Raw genomic sequence first — 9,227 nt, forward strand, 5'->3', positions numbered from 1 at the left:
CACTCTTTTCTATTTTGAGAGAGACTCTCATTTACGTCTGGGCTCTTCTGAGCTGGAATTGCTCCTCTCATTAATCCTCCTTTCCCTACTGGCCCTCCCTCTATACCCTTGTTCTGGGCTCCCAATGTGACAACCTCTATCACTAGGGCGGGTGTTTAAGTCTTGAACATTGAATTTGTATCCTTGTTTTTTGATTTCTAAGGTGAAAGCCTAGCTTATTTGATGACCCACTGATCCTGGGTGCTGTATGAATTGAGGTGAATAGGCTAAGGTGCCACTCTTTTGAGAATCTACTTACCTAAAAAATTCTTCCTTCTCAAATCTCAGATTTTAGAATGGGTGGAGAAAATTGTAAAATAATTATGTGTTGTGGTGGAAAGGGGTCAAGGTGAAGTTCTGCTTGGGTTCATCCTCTTTGTACCTTACACTTTCATAAACTGTGAAGTAGGGATAGAGTGAGGCTTAAATGAGCTAATAGATGAAAAGGGTTCACAACGTTCAGGACATACCTATTACCATCACCATCTTTATAATCCTTTCTAATTCTTTGATTCGAAATCATTTAAAATGTTACAAAACTAAAGTAACTTGAAAATGTGAACCCAATATTCCACTATCAATTTTCAACAAGAGCTACATTGGAAATTCATACATCTTTGGTAAAGGTGGACTTTCTGAAGGCTAAGAGAATAAAGTCACAAAGAAAACTTTGCTGTCAAGTACAGAAGTCAGCAGAATACATACAAGAAGGAATATTGTGTGAATTAGAACTTATCTCTGAACATGTCTTGCTCAGTGTAATGCAGGGAAAGAATGAAACCTTTAGGGTTAGATGGGTTTTTTCTTTTTTTGCATTTTGTTTTTATAGCAATGTTCCATCAGCTGCCAGCTCTGGACGTGTTCATTGACTCATTTGAATCATTCTTTGCTAATCATTCTCAGGCAGGGTAGGCTTGATTCCAGGCCTTGTGGAGCTTTCAATCTGGTGACAGGGAAAGATCCATGCAAGAAAATGCATATGAAATTAATATTTAAAAGAAAAACTTGAGATGTAAAAATTAGAGTTTGTGAGAAGGGATAGCAAAAGAGGGTTTGCAGTTAGTTGGAGGGGTTACAGGCCATTCTGGGGCTGAAGAATGGATTTAAGTGCTATTCAGTAGAATTGTGGAAGGAGACCATTTTCTGGGTATGAAGTTTTTTTTTTGTTTTTTTAAAGCTGCTTTATTGACTCCAGTGGCAAATTTATAAAAAGTTAACATGTCTTGCTCTATTCAGATTTACATTGATATAATTATATGTGTACAGTTTTTATTTCAATCATGTTCTACACCAAAGACAAATATTCAAGGGGTTCTCTAAGTTTCAAAATTCAAACCACAATGCCTTGACTGAATAACATGATTACAAACAGGTGTTGAAAAACTGTAACTGTGCTTGCTTCATAATAGCTCCCTTCTATCTCTCTTACCTTTTTCCAAAATCTTGTTTCATTAACAATCTGTACTTTTTAAAATGCATTTATAATTTTATAGGTAAGTAATTTGATTTAAACAATTACTTGGATCTTTAAAAGATTTTAAACTGTATTAAAAAACAATAGAAATGCATTTAATACTAATCATTGATTAAAATACCAAGAAAACAAACAAAAAATCTTCTGAACTATATAAATACTTAAATATAGAAAATATCCGTCAACAGTCAAAGCATATTTAATAGCTGCACGAGAAAAGTGAAGTGGGCACTAGATGACAGGGAAGATCTAAAAATGAGACTCTTCAAGAAAATGCTGGCTGTGGGCCAGCCTTGTATTTTGAAAATTTAAACCTAATTTATACATACATATATATACATACATAAAGAATTTTTAAAAAAATCACACCACAAGTAAAAAATTGGTAACTTGTTTACAAAGTGCAATATACCAGCACAGTGTATTCATCTTAAAGAATGTGGCTTCTCAAGTTTTGAAACTTCCTTGGTTTCCACTTATGTACATGGTTTAATATTAGGTTGTTTGGCATAACACAAGAAACCTATGTAATGAAGCCTAAGCCCTGAACACCTTCTGTTGGTTAATTCCAACATTAGCGAGTATGAAACCTGGAAAGTAAATTGTCAATGTCTGATCATTGAGGTACAGATTATCTGAATAAAATTTATGACCTAGCATGAGCAGTCAGTAATTCCAACACACATTACTCTTTGTAATAAATTTTGTATGGTTTGCATGTCCTTCAGTAACTGAAGATTTTTCCTGCTTTTTTCTCCAGGTCTCAGTTTGGCAAAATCCTTCTTACTTATGGTCCTCGTGAGTCCAGAAGTGTGGCTACTGCTGTTGCCTTCTTCGTCGAGAGTCTTTTTGTTAGCTCTGACTTCCTTTTCCTGCTTCTCTAGTGTCTTTTTCTCTAGCTGTGCTTGGTATTTTCGAACTTTAGTTATTTGGTTGGCTTTTGCTTCCATCTTTCCCACTAATGCCTCTAGTTCACACTCTAAGCTGTCTTTCAGTCCAGTGTTTGGTGATTCCTGTATAAGTTTTACAAGCTGCTGGTGATCAAAGCTCATCTGGCCAAACTCATCCTGTAACGTCTGTAAGACTTCTGACAATTCTTCATTGATGCTGCTGGAAGAGGGAGGTGTTGCTGACTTCTACTACCTTGTGAAGGTACTTGTTTTGCCAAAGAAATGTTGTTCACCACTCGACCATTGCACAAAACTTTACTGTGCTGTTTCATTAGGTGCAAGACATGCTGAATGTTAGCTACCACAGCATGGCTAGGACTAGTGGACTTCCAGCCACAAATGGCATATCACATAAGCATAATCTATAATGAGGTTGTGCATCAAAATAATTCCTAGGTCCTTTTTTTTCTGGTGGTTTTGACTTCTTTTTTAAAATTTTTCTTGCAGTGGGAGCATATGAGGTTGTTTTATCTTCAAAGGCAAGTCTCTTTGTTTCTAGATCAGTCTGCAGCTCAGCTGCCTTAGCTTGCATACGCTTCCTTTCCTGTTCTTCTTCATAGAGTTTTACTTCCAATTCTTGAATCTTTTTTTCTGCAAGGGCTTGCATCATGGTAAGTTTGTTATGTTCTTGTTCCAGAAGATCCAGTTTTACAAGTTAGCTCTGAGCATGTGTTTGATTGTGTTGTGGTTCTCTTTCTAGGGTCACCTGTTTCTCTAAGACAGATGTTCTCTCCATTTCTGTATGCTTTATCATATTCTGCATGCATTCCAGTTGTTTTTCTAAAAGATTACATTTATTTTCTGCAGCTAGCAACTGAGAGGTCAGTTCTTGATTGTGCTTTGATTCCGCATTCTTTGAATTCTCCTTTTCTTGTATCTGTTCATCTAGTACTTTTTTATATTCAACTGTTTCTCTGGACAAAGTTTTCACACTTTCTTCTGCCTGAATCCTCTCAAGTCCCAAGTGTCGAATCTTATCTTGAAGATTCTTCAGAGCAGAAAATATGGCTCTGCTATTGCTTTCTGGGTAGGCAAGCATAGGCTTATTTGGGGAGCATTGTAGTTCACTGTTAAGGAAAGGTTTATCAGGTGGATATAATACATACGGAGATGAAGAACGATGAATCATATTTCCATTAGACTTTGATGGTTCAGCTAAGATATTTGAGAACTGAGAGTCAGAAGCCACAAACTCTGATCAGGCTCCAATGCCGCCGCCCTTTCTGGTTTCACAGCGCGGGCCCTCACTGACTGGGTTCGCTCTGAGTTTCCGAGCTCTTCTTCATCATTCTAGAGCCGCCCACCAGGGGCAACCCTCAGAGGAACCCCAGATGGAAGGGGATGGGTGCTGCTGCTGGGGTAACTACACCCCCCCCCACCAGGGACGCCCACGCTTAGAGAACTCGCGGACAAACGGTCCGAGGTTCTTAACTGCAGGGAATCCAACTTTATTTCACAGTAGTGTCACCAGTAGAACAGCTGTGTTCATGTCATGTTCCGTAGAATCATGGTAGTTACTAGACACATCTTTGGAATTGCTAGTAAACACACTGATAAAATAATAATAATAATAATAATAATATAGTATTATTACTCCCTCACCAATGCATTTTGAGGTAGACTTCATATTGAAGAGCAGTTTTAGGTCCACAGCAAAATTGAGCAGGAGGTACAGCGATTCTTCAAGCACTTGTGCCCCATGTATGCATGGCATCTCCCGTGATTAACCCTGCACCAGAGAGCACATCACAAAGGTAGCTGCTGTTCCCATACAGTAGATTCAGTTTGTAATCATCACATTGTATTTTATACGTTCAAAAGCATTTTGAGCAGGGTCCAGTACACAAAAATGGTTAAGAGATCAGCCTGAAGAAAGAGCATCTGCCGAAGGCCAGAGGCAAAGACAGGAGGGTGGTAGTTCCACTGTGGGAGGTGAGGAATCAGCCAGGAGGACAACAGCAAGGTGAGGCTGGAGGAATTAGGGGCCAGACATGGAAGAGCTTTGAGGGCCACCATGAGGAACTGGACTTTGGGGGCTGAGCAGAGACTGACTCGCAGTTTGACTTACATTAAAACATCATCAACTTCTTCACTGCTGTATGTGAAAAGGGTCAGCAGGGCTTGGTAGAAATAAACAGGGATGCCTGTCACTTGGATGAGGGTGACAGCCATCGAGGTGTAGAGCAGGGGATGGTGTGGCCATGGGTGTGGAAGTGAAACTGGAAGCTTGTAGAAGCAACTGTGATGAGGGAGGTGGGACAAAGAAAAGTCCCAAGGATGAATCCAGGATTTCCTACTTAAGTCACCAGCAGATGATGGTGCCATTGTGGGTGATAAAGAAGGCTGTGGAGGGGCAGGGTGGAGAGGCCCGTTTCATTTTGGACGTGTCCATTGAGATGCCTGGGAAGGCACCACTCACTGCCTGTTCCCTAGTCCACTGTCTCCTCGCCTACCTACTCCCAGCCATCACTCAAAGCCAGGAGTAAGTTCTGCATCTTCTAGACATTCTTCTTTGGTAATTTTTGGTGACATTCCATATTTTCCATGGAGACAAAATTCACATTAGGTAAATATTAATTTTAAAGTGAAAAATGGAGTGACTTTTGCAGCGTTGTCTAACTAATACCTCTACCTAGCTCAAAGAGAAGCACTAAGCAGTTATTCCTTACTGGTCCCTTCCTCCAGCCCTTGGCAACAAAAATTCTGTGTCTGATTCCATGGATTTATCTATTCTGCATATTTCATATAAATAGAATCATAGAACATGTGACATTTTGTTCCTGGCTTCTTTCACTTAGCATAATGTTTTTGGTCCATCTAGGTTGTTGATGGCTCATATATCAATACTTTATTTCTTTTTTCCCATGAAACAGTATTCTACTGTATGTGTATACCACAATTTATTTCTCCATTCATCTATTGGGACTCACTGAACCATCTCTACTTTTGGCTATTATAAATTGCACTGCTATGAATAACTGTGTACAAGTATTTGTTTCAGTACTTTTTTCTTTTTCCTTTTCTTTTTCTCTGGTGGGTATATAGTTAGGAATGAAATTACATGTCAGATGGTAACCTTTCAGGAGCCACCAAAATGTTTTTGCAGCAGCTGAACTATTTTTTAATTCTAGCAGCAAACCTTGTTCATTTTATTTATTTATTTATTTATTTATTTATTTTTTAATTTTTGGTATCAGAGGTCGAACTCAGGACCTTGCACTTTTGAGGCAGGTGGTGGCACCCCTGAGCTAAACCCTCAGGCCCTTGTTCATTTTATTTTATACTAACTCTTTGCAAATAAAACTATTGTATTTTCCCCTAGCCCAATGCTTTGTGGGATCTCCATCATTGCTTGTACATTATTTTTTAACTCAACCTTCAGCGCTACAATCATTGGCAGTATCTTACTCGTTATTTGTTCTTCTATTAATTCTTAGATTTAATTAGGCATCAGCAATATAGTTTAGTGACTAAGAGCCCTGACTCTGGAGTCAAACTACCTGGGTGAGAGCTCTGGATCTGTTGTCATTGTGAGGTACACAATTTATGAAGCTGTTTAACATCTTTGTGCCTTGGTTTCTACATCCCTAAAATGATAGATGATGATAGGTGGATTCGTTTCTCTCGTTATTTCACTAAGTTAACTCAAAGTTGGTGACTTAAAACAGCAGATTTACCACTTACCACTCTGGAGAGCAGAGGTCCAAGCTGGGCATCACTGGGCTAAGAGTAAGGGTGGCTGGGCAGTGTTCCTGCTGGAGGCTCTGGGGAGGAATGTTTTTCTTCATCTTCTCTGGCTTCTAGAGGCTGCCCACGTTCCCTGGCTCATGGCCCCCTCTCATCTTCAAGCCAGCAGCGATCTGTCGTTTATTGTCCTCCCACCTCTGCCATGTTGTCGCATCTTCTCCATCTCCTGCCTTCCTCCTCTAAAGAACCTCATGATGACATTGGCTTCTTCAAGCAAATGCTCTTAGATCTAGCAAATCACCTTCATCTGCCTGCCCTGTGGGAACCTAGGGACTCCTAAATCTTAGAGATGCTGCCTCCTAAGAATGACCTGGCTTTTTCTCAGGAAGGACAGAGACTTATCAAACTCCCCATTTCAGAGTCCTCTCTGAGGTTCCATATATTCAGAACTCATCTCTCTGGGAACAGTGAAGTTCTATCACAAGCACTGGCTGAGTACCCTGTGTCTTTGTCGTCTCTGATAGGGAACCAGAAACTCTGTGTCTATGGAAAAGCATATCAGGGCTGAAGAGCTCAGGCTGGAATATGATGGTTGCATAGGAAGGAAGGCCATCTAGAGTTGTGCTCAACTCTGAAAGCCTCTGACTGTTGTCCTAATGGACTTTTAATTCTGCAGAAGGTTCTGGTTAGAAGAGAGGTCCAACCAGGCTGTGGTTGATACCTCTGCCATTTTGTCTTGGTCAAGGAGAGACCTGGGTCAGAGAAAGATGAAGGCATGAGGACAAGAGCCCCAGATGCCAGGACACCGGCAATTACCTGGTCACTTTGGGAGATTCAGAGAATGTTCTTTCATGGTGGCCAAGAAGCCTTTCTAAGCGTACTGGCTACAGCCTCTCCAGCTGGAGATGTGCCGCTGCTCCCAAATCTCACGCAAGCCTGGGATTCCTTCTCTCTGTATCAGTTAGAGACTCTCGAGGAGGCCAGATTCCTGGAAGAGGAGGCTGCAGGCAGGGCTGGGAAATAGGTTTCCCTAGTGAGAGAACTTGATTTTGCTAATTGGCCTCTCTTGGCCTGGGCCACACAATTTGGGAAAAGACAGGTGGATCAAAGATGTGACAGAAGCCCTTGCACCTTCTGTGATTGTATAAAGAGCTGTGCCAAAGAATTCCTCAGTAAATACTTCTCAAATGATTCCATTTAAAGCCCTATCAACACAGTGCAAATTTGGGACTTTGACTCATCCTGTGGAAATGTCTGGGTGCTACCCAGCCCACTTACGTTTACTCGTCTGCAATTCTTAGAGAAAGCCTCCGCTCTCCTGGCTTCTTCCCTTTATCCACACCTCAGTTTTGCCATGACCAGCTGACCCTTGGGGTTTAGGAGGCTCCAAATTTCTGAGGGTGGAGGAAAGACAAATATATACTGAAGTTCACGGATCATTTCTCCAGAAACAAAAATAAAGGGACTTTTCTGGCTTCTGTGATTGCAATAAAGAGAACCAGATGCTGAAGCTCCTGATGCTTCAAGTGGGACTTTAGATTCCCTCTGTCACAGTTACTTTCTCATTGCTGGAACAAAATACGTGACATCCAAGGTTAAAGGAGGAACGTTTTATTTCAGCTCACAGTTTGAAGAAGTTTCACTCCATAGTCGGCTGGCTGAAAGGCAGGGTGGCATGGCAGAGGGGGGATTGTAGGGGTGAAACAGTTCATGGCAGAGCAGGCAGGAGGTAGTGAAGTAGCAAGCTGCCATAGCAACACTTCCTTTCCCTTCTATCCCATCTGGGCTACAAGTTTTTTGAGTGATGCCACCCATTCCCAGGTTGGGCTTCCCATTAGTCACACCTAGAACAATGCTGAGCCAGTCAGTGGACTAATCCAATTATCACATCCCTAATCCCAATATCACATACCCTAGGTTTAGCCACCTCTGAAAAGCCCACCTGTGAGCACATGAGGCTTTGGGGGAACATCTAGACACAAGCTATAATATCCTTCCACTGGAAGCAGCCTCTGGGACCCCTGAACTTTGAAGGGAAGCTGAAGAGCTCTGGAATGAAATGGATCTTTCTAGTAGTTGGAAGAATATTGTATTGCAAAGAGAATAATTTCAAGCCTCTTGAGCAACAAGAAGTCATCTTACCTCACCAGGCCCATGTGTGGGGAAAAAGAAGAAGGTGAAAGGGTGGAGATTGGACAGAAGGGGTCCCATAAGCAGAGGTCCGGGACCAGGCTCTGTGTGTTTAGGAAGCTATAAGCAATTCACTGTTTCTGGAATGCAAGGTGAAGGGCAGGGGACACGGAGCTGCGGCTGGAGAGGTAGGCAGGGGCAGTCCCGGAAAGCCTTGTGGGCCAGGTAAGGCATTTGGACCTGACCTTGTGAGAGGGCTGGAGGAGAGGAACCTTGAAGGGTACCAGGAAGGAACACACAGTGCCTCCTTGAGAGCACACCACCAGCCCTGCCTCTTGTCATCAGGGGCATACTTTCTCTGCCTCCTATTTTCACAGCAGCCTCAGGCTCTTCACTCAAGGAATTGTCACTTAATCTTGAGAACAAGCAGAACAACAAATTCTCGAGAGAAATCTGTGCTTTTCTCTAAGTGTTGGCAGAATGGGAGGGAAGAAGTGACACAAGATATTTGGGACTCTGGGACAAACAGTATATTTTGCACATAGCTGCAGGCATTGGGATGTCTTGTTGATGCTTAATTACATCTGCATGGTTTCACAGCAAATGCTGAGGTCACAGTTTGTTGGCTGTCATGTATCTTTAGCCTTGTAAGGATGCCATTCACCCTTTCTAAATATTAATCCTCAGCAGCAAATTAAATTCCGCTGTGATCTGAGAAAGGGCTTCTGGAGAAGTGGACAGAATGGAGAAGAAGGGACTTCTGCTCAGAAGAGAAGGTGTGGCTGTACAGAACTCCTAAAGGTGGTGGACCTCAAAATACCAGAACACACCCCAGTACAGCGGCTTTGAGGCAACGTGTGCTGTGATGAGTTGAGGTATTCTGTTTCTATTCATTTGGCCATAATGGCTGTGTGGCCTTGGGAATGTCTCTCTCTCTGAACATCGTG

At 41.9% G+C, this 9,227-nt stretch overlaps 1 pseudogene; it reads right to left on the reverse strand.

Annotated features, from left to right (window-relative positions):
- Nucleotides 1-2,179: 2,179 nt before the first annotated feature.
- Nucleotides 2,180-3,613, reverse strand: LOC101723660 (centrosomal protein of 57 kDa-like; annotated as a pseudogene).
- Between the last annotated feature and the right edge of the window lie 5,614 nt (nucleotides 3,614-9,227).

This window comes from Heterocephalus glaber, unplaced genomic scaffold (assembly GCF_053883595.1).
Source record: "Heterocephalus glaber isolate CG9 unplaced genomic scaffold, H.glaber_assembly_v1.0 deba00001457, whole genome shotgun sequence".
Lineage (NCBI taxonomy): Eukaryota > Metazoa > Chordata > Mammalia > Rodentia > Bathyergidae > Heterocephalus > Heterocephalus glaber.